Source organism: Leptidea sinapis, chromosome 30 (assembly GCF_905404315.1).
Source record: "Leptidea sinapis chromosome 30, ilLepSina1.1, whole genome shotgun sequence".
Classification (NCBI taxonomy): Eukaryota; Metazoa; Arthropoda; class Insecta; order Lepidoptera; family Pieridae; genus Leptidea; species Leptidea sinapis.
Genome location: NC_066294.1, coordinates 8742074 through 8768965, shown reverse-complemented (window position 1 = coordinate 8768965; position 26892 = coordinate 8742074). Strand labels below are relative to the sequence as shown.

The following is a 26892-nucleotide window of genomic DNA, read 5'->3' as shown; positions in this document are numbered from 1 at the left end:
ATGTGTTGTCGTATGACCATTGCAGGTCATCTAGAAAAAAAGTTTGGCATTTTCTGTATAATTTTTTAGGTAAAAGATATTCAGAGCTGCGTTCACGATTATCTGAAGGAATTTGATAAAAGCGGCGAAGTGTCGACGTTGGTAACAAAAATTATCGTCGACCTGAAAACAATGTACACCCAGTTACATGAAGATTGGTGTAGAGATCTTCAGGTGAGTTTATTTGTTATTTCTTTGACCGAATATAGGCCTTTTATGGTTAACGTTATGGTTTGTAAAGTGGCTTTGGTACAGTTCAGTACAGCCTTGTTTCACTGCGACCAATGTGGTTTATTGTGATAGCCACTGTTAACTATAGTTCTCTGCTAAGATTGATTCTTTCCATGAATCTTAACTATCTTTTGCAGTGAGCTGACGTATCTCAAGTGGTTGAAGAATTGGACTTCCCAAAGAGATGCTACGTTAACGCATTCAAATCAAATCAAAATCAGTTTATTCACTTAGGTCACGGAAATAACACTTATGAATGTCAAAAAAAAATTCTTATTGAATCTACCGCTACTTCGTAAAGGGTTTAGCTAATGAGAAGAAGTAGCAAGAAACTCATTGCCACTCTTTTATATCAAGATTTACATTTAAGTACTTAAAACGATTTACAAATCATTTCAAATTACAATATAATATGTAAAATGATGCAACAGACACACTGAAACGTCAAATAGTCAATGTCTTACACGAGTAAGTCAAAAAAGTAAATGTAAATTAATACAAAAGTTCGAGTACAGTAGCTGCATTATCCACATACACCATAAATAAATAAAGGTATTCTGTGAGCATGTTATAAGCGATTATAAATAAATAAATATGTATATATCCATACATATATATACACACAATAACTTTTAAGAATATGAAACCGAGTCTCATTAAAGGACCACATTCAGAGAGAATGTGTAACGGGGTGTCACGCTACTAACATCTACACGCTCTGTAATCTCTGAGACCTAAGATTGAGAGGTGTTTGTTTAATCTGCAGTGCGTCTATATATTGGCCCGACTACAGGCCTTCATTCGATTGCTAATCATAAAACTTTCTAGATTAATCCGGTTTTTTTACATTCTTCATGAGTCGATAAAAATGATGTTTTTAATCCTTTACTACTGAATTTTGTTTGGTTTTATCGTTGTAAAATACGAATCGCAATCTCTCGGGAAAAAAAAAAAAAAAACGTAATAAATAGATAATGCGTGAAAGTATCCATAACCTTGCGCATGCTTCGCTCCAGTGCTCGCTGGTAGGTACTAATTTTATACTTGATTTAGCCGTGAATCTCCACTGATATGCTAATGTCATAAAACTTATTGAAGTAGGCGTTACTTAGCGGAAATCCATAATTATACAAATGATTTAAGTTTTCCTAAGTGTTCATTCCGCCGATATTTGTTTTTAAACAATTCGACACATGTTTCGCCTCTACACGATCCTCAGGACGTGTTGTCTCGCCAAAATCTGGCACGAAACTCAAAACACAACGAGACAACACTTCTTGAGAATGCCTCGTGTAGAGGCGAAACACGTGTCGATTTGTATGCTAATGTCAAACAAATCAATAGACTCGAGTTCATGATCCTTGTTTTAAATCATACTGCCATGTTACTTTTAAAAATTTCTTTATATCCAGAATTCATTCCATGTACGTTGTATTTTTTGTCATTTCTTTTTTGTTTCTATCGAAGCTTATATGTTTTTTTATTATAACAAATAAATATAAATAATATATAATATATAAATAATTCTATAATTTTCACTTTTTTTACAACTTTTTTTTTGTCAGTTTAGAATGAAGATGTCAGGTAAATGTACGAGTATGATATCAAAGTCAAAATATAAATAGTGTTTAATATCAAAGTTTTGGAAACTTCTCGTTTAATTATTAAAAAGTTATTCATGTCATTTTATTGATTAGGTGACGTATTTTCGATATCAAGTTAATGTTTTACTACACGTTCTACTTAACGATTACACTCTGTATAATATGTTTCAGGGTTCCTTCCATAGGTCTCAGTGAAAAATCTGGAACGATCATAGGATCACTCATGTATCTGCCTATCTGTCCGCTTATCTTTACTGTTTTTTTTTGGTTTATATATTAATTAATAATTAATAAAATTAATTTTCGGTTTCTCACCTTTCACACTACATACTACATATGTTTTAAGAGTGACCGATGTCGACAGTTTACACCATTTTTTCTATTTCTTGAATGGAATTACACATTTATATATCTATAAATTTGAGATAATAATCAAATTACTCATAATTTCTTCCTTAATTCCAGGCTCAAGCAAAAGCCGGTACACTGCAGCTGTCAACGGACAAGCCGGTAGTGGAGTTCTCGAGCAAGACGCAGCTGATGGAGATCAACTTCAACCCTCGGCTGGTGCGTACGGAGCTTGAGGCGCGGACGCTGTGCTCGCTGGGTCTGCCCGCACCTTCGCCCGCAGTCAGCACGCAGCTCGACACGCTCACCAACGCGCTCAAGTACGCGAGAGCACTGCAACAGGTGCGTTTCTTCTCACAGCAGTGGTGAAATATTTTTTCTATTTTTTTATGTAAAAAGGAGGACAAATGAGCGGACGGGTCACCTGGTGTTAAGTGATCACCGCCGCCCACATTCTCTTGCAACACCAGAGGAATCACAGGAGCGTTGCCGCCCTTTAAAGAAGGTGTACGCGCTTTTTTTGAAGGTAGCTATGTCGTATCGTCCCGGAAACACCGCACAAGGTAGTACATGGAAGAAAGCTCCTTGAATACCGCACAGTGGAGGACCGCCACACATCCAGATGGTGGGGTTGATATGCTATTTTCTATGAAACTGAGCCGTCACGCTCAGCTAAGGGAGCGCGATCAATCAGAGTAATTTAAACACAATTATAATTATCTATATTTTTTATTAAGTACTTTATCAAAATAGTTTATTATTTTTAAGTTATATCCCTCACTTCTGCGATTAAATATACAAATTTAATTTATGCCAAAAAAAAGGGGAACCTGAACCACAACCTGCGAGTTGAACAAGACGTACCAGAATTTCGGTTGATGCGAAATTCGGACGGTTGGCTCAGCTGATAAGAGCGCTTGGACGGAACCCGAGAGGCGCGAGTTCGAGTCCCGCTCCGTTGATTAATTTTGGTACAAATTAAATTTGTATATTTCAGTTAAATTTGAAGAACTGTTGTTAAATTTCATTTTATTAACTTCGCCTTCGTGAAGTTTTTAATTCTGTAAAGTGGTGCTAAGCACACATTAGGCTACATCATTCTTCTTACACGTTAGGCTAGATCTTTAAGTAACTGTCACAGAACTACACTATGGTGATAACCATGTCCGACCAACATCCAATGCTCATGAGACTGAAAAAAGGTTTATAAATATCCAATCTTAAATATTAGAGCAATAAAAATTCATTCAACCGCTCTGTTGAAGCAAAAACACATCCAGATGGTGAGGATGTAACCCAATTTTGCGGCGTGTCATGCGAAGATCTTCGGATCACTCCTCGTGATAAATGTGGTAGAACACATACAATAAGCGACTCCACGGAACTTCAGGTGATCGAGCCTTTCACAAACTACTGGAAACCGCTCTGTGTTGCATGAAGTAAATGGTTCGAGCTGATATTAGGCACTAGACTAGAGATGAGAAAATAGTTATTTGTTCAACATGTGAGCAAAGTTATTTTTGCTGCGAGTGCTGACTTTAAATCACGAATTGGCAAAGTAGTCTAGAATTGAATCGTAGCGAGTGATTCTAATATAGAGTACTGAGGTAGTGAGTGATTTAAAGGCACGAGACAAAAAAAATTGCTCTCGTGTGAAACATACAACTTTTCACCTCGACTAGCGAGAAAAGTGTTATAGGTTAAGAGAAACCATTAAGATAATAAATTTTTAATACAGTTGCTCAAAAAGTGGCGTATTGCAGGGACGTATAGCGTTCGGGATGTGGGCTATTACATACTCGAGCTTTTTCTTTAACCTTATGCGAACTCGTGCATTCTCTTTCCCAACTGTCAAAATAATGTCTATTAAAAAGAAAAAACCAACCACGAAGTTTTTACAAAAAAAAATCATAGAAGTTTTTATGATTCATGCAAATATTTCTAAAAAGAAGCTACTAATTTGTTTCAATATCACATTTAATGATTTGATTCAGTGAGTTCGGTTAAGTTTCATTTCATTTCATCTCATTAAATTTCATTTTCATTTCATATCAATAAAAAAAATCTACTAAAGACTTGGCTGTATGGGCATAGTTCCCTTTGCCTACTCAGAATGGGTGAAGAAAACAAAAACAAAATTTCTGCTTATATTCTTTTACGGTTGGCGCCATTTTCTATGATTAGTTAGTTGAGTTTATAGTGTTTTTATTATTCTATTAAATTGCTTCATTTTTTCGCAACTGTATTAAAAATAGTTGTTCAGTACAGGTGCGGAACCGTCATTACAACTTGTTCCGACTGTCAACCCTCACCTTCGGCTGCGCCTCAGCTCGGGTAGACATTTGTTCTCTTTGAATTCTTTGCAATGACAGACTTTCCGCACTCGTAATGAAATATACTATTTTGTGACAATGAGATAATACGCTAGGCTAAAATGAGTTTCGGAACGCACCGGATCGCATTGTTTATTTTTTTAACGCGGAGTAATTCCCGGAAGTATGGTCACGTGGGTTTTCGAAATTTAAAACACTTTGCCTCACGCTTGCAGCAAAAAATGTTTTGCTGCGAGTTTTCACGTAGCAATAGCGCCCTTTTCGTTCTGGAGAGGTGAAAATACTATGAATATATACGGAGAAAATAATATGTGGGTGAAATCGTGACGGTTATTATTATTTTACATATTTTTTGAAGTGATAACTTCATATGGGAGGGTAAACCGCTTCGTAAGGTAACGCGTTACGGCGCCAGTCTGTCTAGCTTCCCTTTCTCTCACGCATACGGCAGCGCTAGGTAGACTCCTCCTTTCCCACTCTAACCGATTGTCACTTTTATAGGAATTAATAATGATACTCATTACTCGTATGCACATACAGATAATTCTAAAGTACATTTTCAAGAATTGAAAAAAAAAATAACAAAAAAAGTGTGTGCGAGTAATCTTTACGCGCGATTGAAGTAAAACTTAATAATAATTAATTTTAGGAATAATTAACAGACGCATTAATATATTACATTAAATTTAAATTAAAATAAAGCCGTGTTACCAACTAAGCACTTACGTATTACTGAAGAGCTAGAAGCATTGTTAGATTTTTTGCTATTATTTTCTCGGAAAAGCTGACGATATGACTTCATCTTTTGAGCAAAGTTTGCATTTTCTCTGCCTAAAATAAAAAAATGCCTTTATTAATATATAATACTAGCTGACCCGGCAAACGTTGTTTTGCCATATAAAGTATAATTCACGCGATAGTTTTATAAGTAATAAAATATTGCCTATATTATAGCCTGTACATCATTTTGTTCTATTGTCAATAGTTTTTGCAGCGCACGCAAAAATAGGTTTTCGATTTTACACCTTGTGTTACAAAATAGCAATTTTATTACGGATCCCTAATTTTGAAAAAAAAACACAACATAGCCTATAGCCTTCCTCGATAAATGGACTACCCAACACTAAAAGAATCATTCAAATCAGACCAGTAGTACCAGAGATTAGCGCGTTCAAACAAACAAACAAACAAACACTGCAGCTTTATATATTAGTATAGATAATTAATATTATTTTATCAAGCTAGATTTTATATATTTTACAAAGAATGATATAATGTTATATTTTGATATTATTATTCATCAGAATATAAACACTTACACTTTTTACAGGTGAGGTCATAATCAGGTTCTTGATTTTCTCTTTTATTCTTATTTATTGATGAAAGAGTAAAATGTTCCTGGGATTCCGCCATTTTATTCGAATGATTATTATTTTCATTATATATTCTATTTATAATTCAGTTCATTGTCCATTCGCACATTTTAAAATTTTCACTCATTAATAAAATAATTGATAATAAGAAATTGAAGGTTATTTTATTATTAGCACATATAAGTATGACGTTGTTATTAAATATTAACAAATATGGTTGTATGGGCTCGAACCCTTTGCCTATCCTAATAATGGAAACGAAAAACAAAAACCAAGAACAAATTAACGAATGTCAATATTTCTGAAAACTTATATATTATTTATTGCAATAGTAGTAATAAATAAACAATAAAAACACTTGAGGTTTTTAAAAAATATTACTGAGCCATTTGAAATATGTTTTAAAACCATTAAATTATAACGGCTTTAAAAATATTCCAATTGACTTTTGTACTGAGCGTTACTTCCGTCAAAAAAAAAATCTGAGTTATCCCCAAGTCGCGCCTAAAGAACTTTTACTTCGAAATGTATTTATAATCAATAAAAGATTTTATATAAACAACCATATTACTAAACATAAAATTTAAGTAATAACCTAAGCTTTTCTTAAAGTTTGCCCTGTACTTTCCCCGGGGCGTAAAAAGAATAGGGGAGTCCCAGGCCCAAGGGTGTCGTAAGAGGCGACTAAGGACTTTTTAGAAGTGGGAGAGTCACGCTGCCGTCTTATGACGTCAGCACAATCGGGCCAGATTCGTCCGGGTTAATTACAACACTCGCACAGAATACCGGCGTGAAGTAGCGGCCTAGTGCCGCTATGTTTCGCATAGGTTTGTGTCGTGGACCGGAGGCCATCCCTTCCCCAAAAACAAGAAAATCAAAACAATAAAAATTTTAAACGTTTTATTTCTATAATTTACGACATTGATGTTGCAATAACAATGGAGTGGAGGACATATTACTGTGCAGGTTGCATCGTTCCACAACACGTTGGCAGACCGCATGATCCCTTCCACCCGGCCCATGATGCTGCAGGCCGCACTGGATCTGTCAGCGCTAGTGCAGAACCAGAAACCAGTGTACTGGGGTGACGAGGAACAAATCGCTACATATACTGAGAGCCTGAAGAATATGGTGCTGAAGCTGGAGGGACAGGTTTTTATTAGATTTAATAATTAACTTTTATAAATTAAAACACGAGGGTAATGGAAGAATAGGAGTGATTTTATGTATGTATGATGAAGTGAAAACAAATTTTTTGTCAGGAGATGAATATTTTAGAATATTATATTATCCAAATTAAGATAATTTTAAAATGAAGCTAATTTTAAATTGAAGCATTGTTGAAATACTTTTTACGTTATTATCTTTTATGTTATATCTCGATTGTTTTTTAATCTACTTGTATGGTCACCAAAAGATTGTAAACCGTACGTAAACCGAGACGATCTTATTTATAAATCTAAATAAATAATGTAAGTTATATTTTACAATTATTATTGATAAATGGGGAAAAAATATGTAAATCCATTGTGTATGAAATTATTTCTCAGAACTCGTACCTGACCAGCCAACATTTTGTCATACGTGGCATCGTGGAAAAGTTGATGGATACAGAGCTGCTCGCCAAACAAAACGAATGGAAGAAGGCTATTAATGATATAAGAGACATCATTGAAAAGGTTAGTACTTCCTTCCACATTTCCCTTTAGTATTATAAATCTTAAATATATCATCATCACCCTCATCCAACGTATTCGGGCGATCGGTAGCTGCCGCCAAACTATGTGTAACGTATACCAGGAGATCGTCAACTGATTGACCAAAAGTTGTAATGTGCCTAGAGGGCTTTGGTCTACCAAAACCATTTACCAGTTCCCACTGGTACACAACACCAGCTCGTTTTCACAGGATGCGGGCTAGATTATGGGTACCACAACGGCGCCTGTTTCAGCCGTGGAGCAGTAGTGTGTAAACATTACTGTGTTTCGGTCAAATTACTGGACAAATGAGACTTAACATCGACTCAAAGTGACGAGCGCAACTATAGTGCCGCTCAGAATTTTCGGGATTTTCAAAAATCCTGAGCGGCACTGCATTGCAATGAGCATGACGTATCAATTACCATCAGCTGAAAGTCCAGACCGCCTCGTCCCTTATTTTCATAAAAAAAAAAACAAAACCAGGCGTTTATGCTTTCCATGTTTTTGGAGAGATATCCATCTGATTCGCTTGTCGTCTTATATAGATATATCGTTGGAGAGATGTCCAAGGAAACTTAAGCTACCCGAACAGTTTCATGTCTGAACCGTACTTCCGGCATAGAGCTCCAACACCGCGGTATTTTCGCCGGTGTCTTTCCATCGTGTTAAAGAGTCGAGTTGAAGGCTAATAGAGTTCCCACAAAATCGGGATTCTCTTTTGCCGTATTTTTGCTGGATGAAGTTACCAAGAGCAGCTTTCGACAACGAACAGAACTTGCGCGTTACAGTTGGGTAACCTCAGAGCTGCTCGTCGATCTTGAAGAGATTTCGTAAGGGTGATTTGCCGTTAAAAGAATCTGCAGGCGCGGTTGTATTTTCTGTTCAGAAATTTGTATTTCATACGTTTGTTTTTGCACTCAGCTTCTGCTTTAGCTGTCGCATCGATCCAGGGCTGTGATCTGCCACCGATCAGTACTATGAGTATAAATACTATCTTGGTATGAAAATATCCTGTAGTCCTGTAGTATCACATCGGTCACTTTAAATGTATAGGCACTGGTATCATCCAATTGGAAATAAAACCACCCCCAAGGGTAGAATCCAAGAAAGGAACGCATCATTTCCTATTCTGTTGACTTATAGTGCGGGCCAGGCAATAATCGGACGTCCCGAAGAGCGTCGACTATGACTACTACTGTAATGTATGTTGTCACGAAAGGATCCAGTAAAGATGGCATGTCTAGGTCTCAAGCGACGCGTAAGCGACTAGCTACTTAGATAGACCATACGCCAACGTAAAATCATACACAGATCGCCCTGGGTAGTATGTAAGGTATGCCCGTTGAAGTCGTCATCCAAGATTATGATTTTGGCCAAGGGAATCTGTGTAAGCACCGCGTCGTCAACTGCCGATTGAACGCAGCCCATGAGACGATCATATCCCGTCTCTGCGTTGATACAAAATAGGTATTAGATTTCACATTTAAATTTGAATGGCAGTGTCTGTTACATAAAAAAAAAATATTACGATTGTATTCTTTGTCAGACTTTCTTTTAATTTCAAAATATTTGGTACTTAACGTGTTTTAAACAAGATGACCACTCTTTATTTCATAATGTTCCTTATTATTTTAGATCAGTTTTTACATTAAACTGGCTATTTTGTGTGTTAACCGGTTATTGCGCTGTCCCGCTTTCAATTCAAACGTAAAATTCGTCAACCATTGTTCATTGGGTGAATTTCATCAGGTTTTTTTCGCATTAAATTATTATGGTAAACTGTTACTTTTCGTTTCAGGTGGAAACCAATGGGTATAAGAATACGGATATGTGGCGGTGCCACTGGGAGGTGCAGATATATAAAGCGATGGAGACTCAGTACATACGGGCATTACTCTCGTTGCACTCCAATTTCCCGAACATTAGAGTCGATCTAGTTTTACGGTTCGTTCTTACTTTATCATCTTTTTTCTTATCACTATTAATCTTTTTCGAGTAAATTTATTGAAGTAGGCGTTACTTTGCGTAAATCCATAATTATCCAAATGTTTTGTGTTTTCTTTGGTGTCTATTCCGCCAATATTTGTCTTTAAACAAATCGACACGTGTTTTGTTGTACTTGGAAACAACTTGAGAGTTGAACAATGCATACCAAGATTTACGAACCATGCGCGCATGAGCTCGCGGGTTTGAGTCCTGAATCGTTAATAAATTTTGGTTACATATTTAACTAGCCGTGCCCGCCCGCTTCGCTGGGCGAATTTTAATAGGAAATAAATAATACAATAAAAAATAAGTGGCCATAAACAATCTAGGATAAATTTCGCATCGAATGGCTGTAGTTTCATGTTGATACGATCAGTGGTTTAGGCGTGACTGAGCCTCAAACAAAGACTATTTTCAATAAATAAATATATATATATAGGGATATCATTTTAAAAATAACAAACTGTTTACTTGTAAATGTATTTCAGAGGTCACGGCGTTTGCATCCAGCCACCGATGGAGGAGGTCCGGGCTCAGCTCTACCAACAGCTGCGGCGCCTGGTCTCGTTGCCGGAACACTTCCCCACTCTACAACGTGACGTCCTCGATACTCAATGTGTATTCGCTGCTATTGTAGAGAAGTAAGTAGCGGCTCTTTTGCACCGCATGCCGGCTAGATTATGGGTACCACAACGGCGGCTATTTCTGTTGTGAAGCAGTAATATGTAAGCATTACTGTTTTAAAGTCTGAAGGGCGCCGTACCTAGTGAAATTACTGGGCAAATGAGACTTGACATCTTATATCTCAAGGTGATTTTTTTTTCGGTTTTTCAATAATCTTGAGCGGCACTGTATTGTTAATGGACAGGGCGTATCAATTACCATCAGCTGAACGTCCTGCTCGTCTCGTCCCTAATTTTCACAAAAAAAAACAAACATTGTATAATCACGCATGCCAATTTTTTTTTTGAGAGGAGGAAACACTGTTACGTATTTACGCCCCGAGATGGGGCGTAATATGTCGGACTCGAGTGTCCACGAATGCGGGCACCCCATACCGACTAAGACCTCCTCTATGCTGTTAGCCTTGGCTTTTACAGCGAAGTAGGACGTAGGCCGTGGAGGCCGCAAAGACTACGCAACAACAGTCGAGGGGCGTCTCCTAAGGAGACTCGAACCTCGGACCGGCTGTATGCTTGTGGGGAGGAGAGAGAATGAAAATGAAGATGAAATGAAGATCAAAGATGAAAAGATGAGAAGAACACACTCGCCGACGAGTGTGGTGATGTTTTGTGTAGTGTATGTGAGTGTGTATGTATGTGTTTATGATTGTATGTATGCATGTTTGTATGTATGTAAGTAGTGTAAATGTTTGTGTGCATGTATGTTTGTGTTTATGCATGCCAATGAGACAGAGATTAGAAACTTACATTTGCCACATGACACATGCCACATTTGAACAAATTGCAGGAACGTGCTTGCCCGGCTTCTTCTACATTTTTTTATGACAATATGGGACGAGACAATGCAGTGCAGTCTTCTTATAAAACCCAAAATCCTGAGCGGCACTACAATAATTGCGTTTGTCACCTTGAGACATAAGATATTGTTTCATCATCCCAGTAATTTTACTAGCTACGGTGCCCTACAGACCGAAACACAATAATGCTTACACATTACTACTTCACGGCAGAAAAAAGGCGCAGTTATGGTACCAATAATTTAGCCGAAATCCTGTGCAAAGAGTCCTCCCACTGGTAAATGCCGTTAGTCGCCTCTTACAACACCCTTGGGCCTGGCACATCCCTATTCTTTTTATGCCCCGGGGTAACACAGGGCTTGTATCAAATGTCTTCATGCAAGCTCTCTTACCTTAATGTCCTATTTATTAATTAACAGGCACAGTTGGCTCGGCAACAAAGCAGTACGACAAATAGAGGAGACACTATCATCACTTGAGGCCCTCTGCGAGACTTGGACGTTACGTGGAGCGATCGCGTGCGTGGGAGAGCGGGAAATAGACGCGCTGTGTGCGGAGAGCCTTACTGAACCTGAGCATTGGGAGCAGAACTTCAAAGCTTGCAAGGCCTATGGACAGACTGTTGCGAAAATGACATTGTAAGTAGCAGTCAGATTTGAACAAAATTTTTGAACTTAATATTTATATAATATATAAGTCCAGTGTCCTGCTGTTTGTTTCCAGTGAACTCCTAAACTAATGAACGGATTTTAATGGGGATGACTTCATGGAGTGCAGTTTAGTCCAACTTGAGAGAGAGGATAGTTCTTATTTCGATCTGGGAACTATAATTATTTTTATTTCGTTTTTGTATGGACATATTTTCTATGAGAGAATTTATTGACGCACGGTTTGACAGTTCTGCTGTGAAACAATTTCATTATAACAACAGAGGGCATATTTTAAGAAATAATTCTTGATGTTATGAAATATTTTTGACAAGTTAAAAAAAAGCAGTATTTTATTTATTATATACAGAACAACGCATTTCGGGTCAGTGAATATAGGTACAGGATGTCTCAAAGTTATGGGACATGAAGGGAAAGTACCTTAAATATCGAAGATAGGCTATTTTACTGAAACAAGACTTTTAATTAGCATTTAATTAATTAATTTACAAAAAAATACCCACTTAATTGACTACTTTCTTTTAAAATACTATGTTACTTAAGAAGAGTTATTAGTTTTTGGCCATTCTTTCGATTGGCATCATAAGAGTGTTTTTTTTTTTTACATTTCAGTCGGTTCGATTCCCAGACGAGGCAAGTAGTTTTTAGAAAATCTTTGAATACAGAATTACTAAATCTTAAAAATAACATAAAGTCTTCTTTCAGTAAAATAGCCTATCTTCGATATTTAAGGTACTTTCCCTTCATGTCCCATCACATTGGGACATCCTGTACATATTTCTTCGTTTTTACGTCAAAAAATAACAGCAAAAGTTCTTGAATTTATTGACATATCTAATATGACTTTCTAAATATGACAAAATTTAAAATTTGCAACAAATAAAATCACCAGGGTAAAAGAATAAAGCTATTGTCAAGCAGACAGCGAACCGAAAGCGTGGCGAAGCGTTTTCATTTTGTTATGTATCGTTAGAATCTAGTCACATAGAAAAGAGAAAGCAAACCGAATACGTGGCGAACCGAAAGACGTGTCACGCTAGGACAAACTAAAGCAAGCGCGCGAAGCGAGGATTGAGCGAGTTAGTTGTAGTGAGACGAGAGGCATCCGTTCGCTTTCAGTTTGCTGTGCATACTTTGTAGTTTGACGTCTCCGCTTCGGTTCGCATTCTTAATGCTTTCAGTTCGGTTCGGTTCGCGTACGTTTGACAATATCTTAAGAGTTTCAAAAGTTACTCAAGATTTTCACAGTCGCTGTAACTGAGGAGAGAGCGACAGCAAGTTAACAGTACCTAACAACAGTTAGGACAAGTTTGGCTGAAATGCTACATTTCTATACAAAAAGTTTAGTAAAATAAATTAACTATTTAATATGGCGTACGGCAAGTACTGTTAAGTTCCCGCGCAATATTTTGTAAACTTTTTATAGAATGTACGAATCTATCCGTTCGAAACTATAACTAAATTACATTCTATTATAAGTTCAAAGGGAAATAACACTTCATAAAACCAGAAATCGAATGAGGCGTGCGTATTTCTAAGTGCTTCAGATCGATTCATACGGCTTTCCGGTCGAATTTCAAAATGGTTCAGATTGACTTACTATATCGGAAAAGATTTGGGTTGATAAAATTTATACCAAATTCCAGCGATGACGAAAAAATAGATTGGATAACTGTGGGTACGGCGTCACTCCGTCGGGAGTTTGAAGCACAGTCCCGAAACCTGTGGGGCTCGCTCATATCCTCGCTGCAAGCGAGCTGCCGGAGTGACGCGGCCGAGCTGGACACGTTCATAGCCAACGTGACACTCGTGCTAGAAGATAAGGCGCTGCCCAAAAACGCGAAGGAGCTAGCTGAGGTCACCATGAAGCAGCGAGCTCTGCAAGAGAAGATGCCGCAAGTAAGTCACGTGGTTAGATACGTAACCTTGTACTAACTCTATGATGTTATTTAATTCCTCAAACAATCCAATTATGGTTTTTTCATGACGATAAGGGACGAGACGAGCAGGATGTAGTTGATAGTAGTTGATTTTCCCTACCCATTACAGTGCAGTGGCGCTCAGGATTATTGAAAAACCCAAAAATTCTGAGTGGCACTACAACTGCGCTCGTCACCTTGAAACATTAGTTGTCAAGTCTTATTTGCCCAGTAATTTCATTAGCTACGGCGCCCCTCAGACCGAAACACAATAACCGGTGCAAAGGAGCCTCCCACTGGTAGATCTTATATGTTTATCATGTAAAGAATAATTTTTATTCCAGAAGATAATATAGTAAACAAAAATTTTGACGTCTAGATAGAGCCAAGCTTCGTCTTACACTCGCGATCTTTATGTCACTTTGTGTTACTGTGCGTGCATTTCTCAAAATAGAGGTTAATAATTAATCTCATTGTTCGTCGTTTTCACAGCTGTCACAGTCTATCTAGACGTAGTATAAAATATCTAAGCAAAAAGGTTTATAAACAGCTTACTTACTGTAATTATTAAGGTTGTCTGGCCAATTACCATCAGCTGAACGGCCTGCTCGTCTCGTCCCTAATTTTCATTAAAAAAATAAGAACTAACTTGTAGATGGATAACCTGTCCGAGAAGTTAAAACGCAAGTGTCAACTTTTGCGGACGTGGGGTGGTGACGGTGCCAGTACCACCACGCTCCGGGAGTGGACCAAGATTAAAGAGATGATGTCGGCGCACCAGCAGATATTTGACCATCAGGTATTTATATTTTACGACAGAAGAGAGGCCTGTTAAGTTTCTTATGTTTTAAAATTGAGAAATATCTTCAGTGTCTCCAAACAAACAACATCTAATATGTACAATTCTCGTGTCGTGGTGTTTGTTACCAACTCCTCCGAGAGGGCTAAATCTATTTGTATGAAATTTTGTGTGTTTATCGGGTAGGTCTGAGAATCGGCCAACATCTATTTTTCATAGCCCTATATATAAGACCCACCTCTATATTTTTTTTTGACATATTTTTTATTTTAATTTTATTATGATTTAGCATTGAAAAATATATTCATCTTCTAATTTTCAGCTATTTTTGTGTCGCGATTTTTATATTATTGTTTTCCATTCACAGATCCCCAATAGGGTTGCAAGAACGCAATCGAATATATAATAATTATTGTAGTATGATAAATTTTATGTACGATATATTTGGTAGGTCTGGGAGTCGGTCGTCATCTATTTTTTATACGCCAAAAATTTAAATTATTGAATTTTTTTATTACTTTCTTTGGCAATATAAAGTTTGCTGGGTCAGCTAGTATTTATTCTTAACATTCACTAAATTATAATAATACACTAAAGAAACAATGAATTATGTCCCAACAGGCCGAGTTAGTAAAGTCGAGTATGACCGGAGATTGGGACAACTTGACCAGCAGTATTGAGGCGTGGTATTCAAGATGGAGCCAGGCTAGAGCACGTCTAGAAAGTTCTCGTGGGGTCGAGTACAACGAGATGCTCGACAGATGTCGCTCTGTGTTCGACGCGCTACAACACTACCTCAAACTCGTTGCTGAGAGGGATGAGCTTTTGTATGTTATTAAATCATTAATTACTTCGGATTAATTATTAATATTTATGTTTGTATAATTATTACTGTTTTTGTTTACCAGTGCTAGCCTCCTTTGCGCAGGTTGCCGGCTAGATTCATAACACGTGTATCTAAGCAATTTTGAGGACAAGAGTACTTACACATATCTACATATAAGTCCTTCGTGAGGCCCAACTAGAATACGTAAACCCAACATGGAATCCTTTTTACTCAATCCACGTAAAAAGAGTCGAGACTGTATAGTTCGTTAGAATAGTTCTTATGTACATACATTAAGTTATCGTGTAACAGGAAACTGAGCCCTCTAGAATGATTTGTTGCTTGAATATAACTTTCTTGAGCTATGTATGTTTGTGAAGGTATACCTTTGATTTTTCTTATTATTCTATATACCAAATTATTCTTGTGATTTATTTGTTATGTTTCCTTGTCATATTCAATAAATAAAACTGCCTATTTCTGCCGTGAAGCAGTAATGTGTAAGCATTAGGTATTGTGTTTCAGTCTCAAGGGCACTGTAGCTAGTGAAATTACTGGGCAAATGAGACTTCACATCTTATGTCTCAAGGTGACGAACGCAATTGTAGTGCTGCTCAGAATTGTTGGGTTTTTCAAGAATCCTGAGTGGCACTACATTTTAATTGGCAGGGCGTATCAATTACCATCAGCTGAACGTCCCGCTCATCTCGTCTCTTATTTTCATAAAAACAAGAATGATTATGAGAATATTTTAAGCGTTACGTTTTCAAATTGTTGGTATCTTTTGATGTTCAATAGGTAAATTTAAATCCAACTTTTTTCAATTTTTCAAGCATTTCACAAATTATTATAATCAAGATAATGTAGATTGGTACGGTTTCAAGTGGTTTAATTTTAGTTGGTCACCTGATAAATTATAACTTTTAGAACAAACTTTCATAAATAAACTAAACTAAACTAACTACTTTCGTAAATTTTGACAAAAAGCTTTGACAGCTTTTGTCGTTAATGTTGAATGAAATTCTGAGAACTTTCCATTAGGAATATCTAAACTATCTCGTAAACCATTATAAATTTACGCATTCCATAATTTTTCCTCTTTCTACCATCTTGATGTTAAATTTATTTCAAATTTTTGTTCAACAACAGTACTTGTTCTTAACATTACCGATAGATCTACGCAAAATGTTTTACTTTCTTAATTTTTATGAATTATATGTTCTTCATTTAAATTTTTTGTTCATCAACAATATTTGTTCTTAAAATTACCGATACATGCCGCCTCTGCATAAAATTTTTACTTTCTTAATTTGTAATAATCAAAAGTTCTTCATCTCCAATTTTTGTTCAACAACAATAGTTGTTCTTAAAACTATCGATAGATGCCGCCTGTGTATAACATATTTTACTTCCTTATTTTTTATGAATTAAAAGTTTTAATGATAATCAAAACATATTGTAAGTCGTAATATATCTATATATATATAAATGAATTGCTGTTCGTTAGTCCCGCTAAAACTCGAGAACGGCTGGACCGATTTGGCAAATTTTGGTCTTGAATTATTTGTGGAAGTGCAGGGAAGGTTTAAAAGGTGAATAAATAGGAAAATGCTCGGAAATAAATAAAAACAACAAATTTGTTTTTCCTTTGAGGCGTACCCCGTCGAATTTATTAACGCACCGGTTTGACAGTTATGCTGTGAAACAATTAAATTACAACAACAGGGTGCATTTTTACAGAGCAATTCTTGATTTTATGATATATTATTGACAAATTCATATAAAAACATTATTTTATTTATTATATACAGAACAATGTCTGTCGGGTCAGCTAGTAATCAATAAAAATATATGTTATAATGTTGTTTCAGAGCTGAATGTATGAAATTTCATATGAACCTGCAAGTTGGTGATATTTGGCATGACGCAGATATATTATGTAACGATCTAACAGCTCTGTGGAGTATCTTGAAGGACTACAACGAAGGTATGTTTTTTAACATAATATCATCACAGGCTAGGTCACAGCAGTCAGCAACACCAAAGATTGTGGAGCTGGTTGGTGGAACAGTGTTAGTCATTGTGTTGATAATTAAACGACTGGTTAAATGTGGTTATCTCTCTCTCAAAGAAAAATTTAAAGGAATAAATATTATGACTGTTCATTGTCAGTATATTTATGAAAATGTAATATACGTTCACAAAAATCGTCACCTTTTTGCTCTTAATAGTGATTTTCATTGTAATTAATAATTATGTATTATAACACTAGAAATGAGGCATTGTTTGTAACAAATTGTAGTAGGCTTCATAAGATACATAATAGCTTTTAGGGTAAATGTATACACTTTTATAATAAAGTCCCAGCCACTGTTCAGATTTTTTTATAAATAAATTTAAATGTTAAATAAAGTTTTGAATGTTAAATGTTAAAATTTAAAATAAAATAATAATATTTAATTTTCTTAAAAAATGGCTCTGTCGTAAATCCTACTACTCCACAGCTGAATATCTAAGTGATCCGACAGCCTGGGACTAGATTATGATTACTTTATATCTATTGCTATAAGAAATAGCAATGACAATACAATACTGTATATTTGATTTAACAAAAAAAATGCTGGGAGAATTTTTTGCGCCGCTTATTCTCTCTCAGAGCACCATTTGTTTCCGAAGCGGTATTAGTATCTAGTATATTAAACATGACATCAAAAATAATTCTAAAGTAATAAATTTTGAGAAAATGAGTGCCTTTTATGCCTTTATGGGAATAAGATATAGTTACATAAAAAAAACAGGGAGACTTCAATTATAACATGAAAACTTTTGCCTTTCGGCCCTACAGTGTGTCATTTATTACAAACAAATGTGCGGGCAGAAAATTTGTAAGAAATCTATTGCTGATGTGGCTTTGCGGGTAGAAATGTTATACGCCCTCGCGCCCCTTGGCACATATCTTTTTTTTTATGGAAGATGAGGACAAAGAAGCGTACCATCAAGCGATCACCGCCGCTCACATTCTCTTTCAACACCAGAGGATTTTTTTTTTCTTTATTGATTTAGGGGCTTTTATACGTATGTACATGTCAGCCCCAGTATAATCTTAGTACATTAAAAAGACAAAAGAAAAACAAAATTCTTAACTTAACAAACTAAAAAAAAAGTTAATAAAACCAAAAGCAAGTTATCTATAGTGTTCAAACAATAAAACTTATGGATTCAAACAGACTTATGGCATCCTTAGATGCAGGGCGGGCAAGTATATTTACAAACATGCCCGTATCAAATCTGTTCAAACTGATAATACCCACAATTTTGTCTCTACTAGACTGAAATCGGACACATTCCTTTAACAAGTGCTCTTTAAGAGGTGACTCCGCAATTTTCATCAAAAATTTAAACTTATTCAAAGGCATGTGTTCCGATCTCAGTCTGTGAGCAATAACAATCAACCTCCTTTTAATCTTTATATTAAAAAACCATGGTATATGAGGAGGCTGAGACCCGAGGAGTAGTAGGAGCGTTTCCAGCCTCTAAGGAATATACGAGCTTTTTTTAAAGGTACCCATGTCGTATGGTTCCGGGAATACTGCACAGGGAAGCTCATTCCACAGCTTTGTTGTTCGTGAAAGAAAGAAACCGCACTGTGGAGGAACTCAGGGATAGACCACTTTTGATTGCTGTACTCGACTTCATGTTACGCCCACAAATTTGAACCCTTTGTGAAGATATACTTTATTCTCCCTATAGCATACAATAGCATAGTTTTTTTTTTATTTAATGCCCATTTTAAGTTATGAGTGTCATTGTGTGCCAGTTTTTATACACTGATTTTTTGTTACCAATGTTATGAAACTGAATACTTTTATTGTAGTTCAGTAGACACGATTGGAAATTAGCATTGCAAATCGCCTATAGGAATAAATAATTTTGTGTTATGGTTAGAAGTTTTTTATTGCGTAGATTATGAAATAGGGGCGGAAATATAGTAATAGGTACACCACTAAATCGAATATAGTGCGGCTAGTAATCTAATATGACTTAATTGAACATGTAAGATATATATTTATACATAATTTATAATCTTGGATCATTTATACGTCTAGATAGACTGACAGCTGTAAAATGTCGCAAAAGTTGAGGCTAACAGTTAACCTCTATTGTGAGCAATGCCTGCACACTAACACAAAGTGACATACAAATCGTGAGTGCAAGACGAAGCTTGTCACGCACGCTAAAGTAATTTATTACTTTACTTTGTCTGGTTTCATCAGTTGTCTAGCAGCAAGAGACTCTACCTAGACGTATAAATTATCTCACATGCACATTAAACTAATATTCCTGGCCTGTTTTTATCAGTTGTGTAACATCAACAGACTCTAGCTAGACGTATAAATTATCACACACTAAACTAATATTCCTGGCCTGTTTTTATCGGTTGTGTAACATCAAAAGACTACCTAGACGTATAAATTATCTTTCATGCATACTAAACTAATATTCCTGGCCTGTTTTTATCGGTTGTGTAACATCAAGAGACTATCTAGACGTAGAAATTATCTACGTTTGTATTTGTTTAGAATTGGAGACGTTAAGTAATCAAGAATGGATCGTGTTTCAAAAGAGGTTACATTTGCTGGACGAGTTCGTGGCGAAGTGGAACGGTCGGCTTGAGCCATACACAAATATAACGCTGTACATAAAACAGGAATTGGAAAAATATGCGGTAAGTGATGTAGACACACCCCTTTAGAATGTCACTGAGACTTGATCCAGGTGAAACGAACGAGGTACATTGACGTATTATACATAACTAGACTCCCAAACGCCTATAAGAAGGTCGTCAAAAAATGTCCGAGCGGCGTTGAATATATATTGAATATTATATACGTATTACACTTAGTTATAGAGATTGATTCCGTCTATATTATGGGTACCGCAACGGCGCCTATTTCTGCCGTGAAGCAGTAATATATAACCACTACTGTGTTTCGGTCGTGAAGGGCGCCTTAGCTCACTAGCTAATTAATCAAATCAAATCAAGTCATTTAATTGCATATATTGAGTGGGTACATTGGTGTTACATTATAATCATAGGTGCTAACAATCTGCCGGGTAGGCATGCAAAAATTACTGGGCGAATGAGACTTAACATCTTATGTCTCCAGGTGACAAGCGCTATTGTAGTGTCGTTGACAATCTTTCGGTTTCTCAAGAATCCTGCGGCACTGCAGTGTTATGGGCAAGGCGTATCAATTACCATCAGCTGAACGTCCTGCTCGTCTCGTCCCTTGTTTTTATAAAAAAAGATAACATTAAAACATTCATTTAAATTAATACTTTAATGCGTAGCAGTAATGTTCAAAGTCTTTTGTATTCGCTTATTAGAAGTAGTAACGCTACGTCACGCACTAGAAGGATGCGAACACGTTAATTACACAATTTTGTTTAATCAAAGGGTTACTTACGTGAAATACAACACCGCATCCTTTTTAAGTTCGGATATAATGTTATTTGGACAGTTTTTCACTGAACACTGTCATTGCGTGGCGTTGTATTTAAAGCGCGGTCGAAACACAACTAAATGAAAACTGTCTAATACACGCGTAGGTAGAGTTTTACTTCAGACAATGTTCGTGATTGTAAGTACTAAGTAATTGTTTATTTTACTCAATGGCGACAGCTAAAGAAAGCTATGAACGAAAATGAGTGTGTGGCGAGGAAAGTAAAGGAATAATAAATGAATATAGGGCCTTTATTCGCTGTATGCGAATGAGGTATCATAATATTATGTAGTCAAACAACACGACTTACAGTGTACTATGTAGATAGATAAAATAAGGTAGCGTAAAGACAAAAAAGCGCGCGACAGAGAAGAACACCTTTAGCGGAGATACAGGAAGATAGAAAAGGAAATTCTTACTACAGCCACAGATGACATATAGCGTTGGCTTCCTATTAATAAAAAAAAATGATATTAGCTCCATAGAATTTAACTAAGCTATACACTAACCAACGCACACGTTGACAAATCAAAATTGAACAAGCTTATCGGGCTGTCAGGTAGTATATTTTTTTTATGAAAATAAGGGACGAGGCGAGCAACCCAACAAATCTGAACGGCACTACATCTGCGCTCGTCACCTTGAGACATAAGTTGTTATGTCTCATTTGCCCAGTAATTTCACTAGCTACGGCGCCCTTCAGACCGAAACACAGTTATGCTTACACATTACTGCTTCACGGCAGAAATAGGCGCCGTTGTGGTACCCATAATAGCCGGCATCCGGTGCAAAGGAGCCTCCCTCAGATGGCACTCCCATATTCTAAGTCTATGATACTAAGAGACAACTCTTTCCTAAGAGTCGTTAGTAATGTGCTCCCCTTATGTACCAGGACATCACGAGTGTGCTGAAGTACGTCCGCGGATTGGATTTCACTGAGATGCATTGGCAACAAGTGTTCAACCTGGTAGAGATGGAGTACAAGAAACCTGATACGTTGCTGCTGAAAGATTTTCTGTCTGTTGCACTCAATATAAAGAAACAGATGAAAGCGCTGCAGGTGAGGTATTTTAAATTATAATGGGCTTATTCATGATGACTTATCTGAGGTTTAATACGTCATTCATATACGCTTGTTAAGAATGTTAATTATAATCCCATATTAGAGATAAAACTTCTATGAACTTTTTTTAATAGCAAAAAATTGTATATTGTACAAGATATATTTATTTATTCAATAAAATCGTTGCGATACATGCTTGATGTATATCTTTATTATCTTTTAGAACTTATATCTTATATCTTTAAACGAGCATTTTTTGTATATATTTATTCAGGGGCGATAAATCAATCTAGCTGGGTTTCAATTAAGACCCCGGTTCGAATCCAGATGTCCTATTAGTTATTTTTTGTTCAGGTTTTTTACCTTCTTAAAAATCCAAGCAAGGTTCGGTATATATTGTACATTATATGAGTAACTACTTATAGTCATAATGAAACAGAATGTACAAGTTCTTCCCAAATCATTGCATGATTTTTGACACATAACGTCAAAGCTTTCTTCCACGTACTACAAAGCTGTGGAATGAGCTTCCTTGTGCGGTGTTTCCGGGACGATACGACATGGGTACCTTCAAAAAAAGCGCGTACACCTTCCTTAAAGGCCGGCAACGCTCTTGTGATTCCTCTGGTGTTGCAAGAGATTGTGGGCGGCGGTGATCACTTAACAACAGGCGACCCGTACGCTCGATTGTCCTCCTATTTCATTAAAAAAAAAACAACGCCTGTGAGTTGTCTACACTTCAGCCATCCAGTTGTAGTTCAGTGAGTGACATCTTTATAAATTTTTCCGTCGTTACTGATAATTGATTCTTAATATTTTAAATGTTTCACATTGCGCAGTACCGTTCTTCCTTTAGAAATGTGTATATTATCTGCATCTGTGTCATCAAAAACGCACGGCATGTGTTCTATCTTGCTTCTACTAATTTTGAGGCCATTTGTTTCGAGTGCCATTACCCAAGAGTTGAAATTAATCTCAATGGTTTTTATATTAATAGTAAATCGTTGTTTAGAAACATTTCATCATTTAAAGACGTTAATTACTTGATTATTTTCCTTATAGAGTATCCTTATATTACTAGGTTCTGTAAAATAAACAACTCTTTTGCATGCAATGGTATTAAATTTAACAATAAATTACCAAAAATTGTAGGTATCTGAATTATCAATAAATAAATTTAAATCTTTTATTAAACGCAGACTTATGTCGAAGGCTTATTATTAAGATTACGTAAATGATATTACAATATGGAATTGAATAGTATTATAGTTGTTTTTTTATGGATTTCATGGTTGGTATATGTTTAAACTTTTGTGTAATTAACATGTATCTGAATTGTATTTCTAGTGATTGACGTTGACGGGCAATCTTTTGTATTTTACGTGAATAAAATACCTTTGACTTTGACTTTAATACTGACATAATTCTCATTGGTGGTGTAGAAGCTGAGCTTATCTGCTAGCAGTGAGGCGGCAGTACGGGGTGCGCTCAACGAGCTGGAGCTGTGGTATGCTGGAGCCAGGCTCCCCATCACCTATCATTCCGACAAGCACACGAAACTGACGCCCCTCGTGAAAGACTTCAAGGATCTAACCACTAAGGTTAGTATGACTGTGGCCTGTCTTACATTGGGCAAACCAAACCCAATATCTCAAGCCGACGTAAAGAACACATTGCGGATATCAAACACAGACGTCACTCTAACGGCCGTTCCCAATATTCAGTCTATCTCCGGTTGCATCCTACTTGAGATAAAAAATCGCAACTATCGTTGACCTTTCTGTCCCAATGAACTTATGGACGGTAGTAGTAATTTATCTCTATCTGTGGATAGTATATTGGGAACGGCCGTAAGTCAGCTGTATGTGAACTCATAACAGACCGTCCAAACCACTACATCCGCTTCGACCAACAAAAAGTTTTGGTAAAAGAGAATAGATTTCTCCCAAGACTGGTACGTGAATCTATTGAAATTAAATAACAAAATATGGAAGACGGTCTAAAATTATCTAACACCTGGGATCCAATAATCTCTAATTTAAAACCCAAAACTACACAAACCTAAAAAGAAGAGGATACTGTCAGTAAATTTTGCCAAAAACCATCTGTCTACAGAAAATACCACGTCCGAGGCAGTAAGTGGCGCTAAATTTCATAATGACGACTATGGCAATAATTATTTTGACTCATTTCAACCGCAAAAAAAACCGATGAAAACGTGATCTGTAATTTGGTTCCTAAAATTGGAGGGTGAAGGTGGTTTCTAAAATTTTCTGACGTTTGCTACATTCGTTATTTATCTTTTGGTTTCTTCGTCCATTATTAGGACAGGCAAAAGGTTCAAGTCCATACAGCCGTATTCGTTATTCAATAATTAATTGTCAAAGCTATCTTTGCAAGATTATTACAATATTGTTCTTTCTACAAATGTAGAATAGCAGCAATAAATAATTTTAATAAATTTTTGCTTTGTTACGCCAAAGAAGTAAGCGTAAGTAACTTCTTGCGGTGTATACATACATGAGTACACACACTTTTTTTTTGATTGGCATTTGCACGTGCAGGTGGAGGAGCAACAATGGGTGGTGTGGTCGCTAGGGGCGGGCGGGGAGGCGGAGAGGTGGGCGGAGCGACTCACCAGTGCGGCGCATGTTCTGAGGGCGGCGCACCACGCGCAGCGCAGGTCAGTGGACTACTGCCTTTATAATGGCACGCGATGACGTGAGGACAGGCTGTATGACGTCTTTGAGATTTTTTTAACAGCTTACTGTTACTTACTGGATGAGACGATCAGGAAGTTCTGTCCATTACAATGCAGTGCATTACAACACAAAAATTCTGAGCGGCACTATAATTGCGTTCGTCACCTTGAGATATAAAATTTTAACTCTCATTTGCCCAGTAATTTCACTAGCTACGGCGCCCTTCCGATAGAAACACAATAATGCTTACACATTCATACAAATAGGCGCCGTTGTGGTACCCATAATCTAGCCGGCATCCTGTGTAAAGGAACCTCACACTGGTAAATTATTGTATATATTGTAGTTATTGTACCCCAGTTTTTTTCTACAACGAGAAAGTAATTAGTAATTGTTCCGTTCGAGATGGCCTTCGTCAGAGCTGCAAACGTGTGTTGTGTTCACCAATGATAGCATTGCTGTCCATAGCGTTGATCGATGAAAGTGATACTGTCTGCCGTAAGGAATGTGCGCAGAGAGGTAACAGCCAATCAGAAGTGAATGCTTAGTAATTATTTGATCGAATTTGATCTTTAGAATTCTTTTTGATGTCAGTTCTAATACTACTACCGCTTCGGGAACAAATGGCGCTCTGAGAGAGAAAAAGAGGCACAAAAAACTCCCAACATTCTTTTTTTTGCGGTCTTTTTAATAAAATATACAAAATTGTACTGTCATTGCTATTACTATAATATAATCATAATCTAAACACAGGCTGTCCGATCACTTAGATATTCAGCTGTGGAGAAGTAGGACATACGACAGAGCCATTTATGAATAAAACATTTAAATTTATTTATAAATAATGCCTTAACAGTGGTTGGGACTTTATTGTAAAAGTCATTTTAACTCTTAAAGCTATTATGTATCTATCTTATGAAGCCTACTAGAATTAGTGACAAGCAATCCTTCATTTCTGGTGTTATATTAATGAAAATAACTATTAAGTGCAAAAAGTATATAAAATTTTCGTAATTATCAATAGTAATATAACTGCCTCGGTACCTGGAATTGTTATTTCGAAAGTAATTACTACTTTTGACAATGAAAGCAAATGACAAAGCAATCTCACACTGTGAGCGTAATTACATAGTACGTAGTAAAGATGTTTGGCCGTGTGACCCTAACACGTGCTCGACACATGAGTCATGAGAAGTTGTAACAAAAAACTGAACAGTGAGCGCAGCTTTTGTTGTTCTCTTCTGTGATATTATCTTGTTGCCAATTCTTCAAGTTATCAAGGTGCATGCGTGGACTTGTTGCATACTTCATTCAGAAATATATATAAGGGTTGTTAATAAAAATCTAAAGGAAGTATAAATAGGTGAAATTTCACCTTCGCACGACACGCCACAAGTTACGATATCATCCCCACCATCTGGATGTGTGGCGGTCCTCCACAGTGCGGTTTTCAAGGAGCTTTCTTCCTCGTACCACGAAGCTGTGGAATGAGCTTCCTTGTGCGGTGTTTCCGGGACGATACGACATGGGTACCTTCAAGAAAAGCGCGTACACCTTCCTTAAAGGCCGGCAACGCTCTTGTGATTCCTCTGGTGTTGCAGGAGAGTGTGGGCGGCGGTGATCACTTAACACCAGGTGACCCGTACGCTCGTTTGTCCTCCTATTCCATAAAAAAAAAAAGTATAAATAGAGGTCACGGAAGCAAAGACTGTGCATGTTGTGACACCTTAATTTGTTGTACATTCAACTCATTATTTGTAAATATTTGATATATTATTAGCGTATTAGAATGTAACAACTACTGGTTATCCTATAAATAAATAAATAAAGGTAATTCACAAACAAACACACACAGACAAATACCACGTCTTATTATAACAAGTGTAAATACGTTCTGTGATGTATTAAATAAATAAAATACAATTTTTTTCGTAATTTAAAATATAAAAAGCTTATTAGGGCTCTCCATTTGCTGTAATACAGTCCTTTAAATGTTTAGGACAGTTATCAATAGAAGCACCGCACTCTTTCCATGGGAAAATTCTTGCTGCCAATCGTACGGATTGTTTTAGGGACACCAAATTATCATGGCGTTTAAGGCAAGCCGTACTCTCTAAAACTGAGCATATATCATAATCCAGCGGATTAAGATCGGGATGAGACGACAGCCAGTCTTTAGCTCTGATGAAGTCCGAAACGTTCGTTTCCAACCAAGACTGCGTAGACCGAGCTTAATGACCCGGCGCCGAGTCTTGCTGGAAAGACCATTCTTGATTATTGAGCATGGTGTTGTTAACTGCCTTCACTACCTTCTCAA

At 36.7% G+C, this 26892-nt stretch overlaps 1 protein-coding gene across 1 annotated transcript in view; it reads left to right on the top strand.

The window, feature by feature from the left end:
* Window positions 1-24477: 24477 nt before the first annotated feature.
* Window positions 24478-26892, top strand: part of LOC126973756 (cytoplasmic dynein 2 heavy chain 1-like) — a 46294-nt gene continuing 43879 nt past the window's right edge. Inside the window, exon 1 of the mRNA XM_050821075.1 lies at window positions 24478-24556. The gene's annotated coding sequence lies outside the window, so the exon portion shown is untranslated. The remainder of the gene's footprint in view (window positions 24557-26892) is intronic.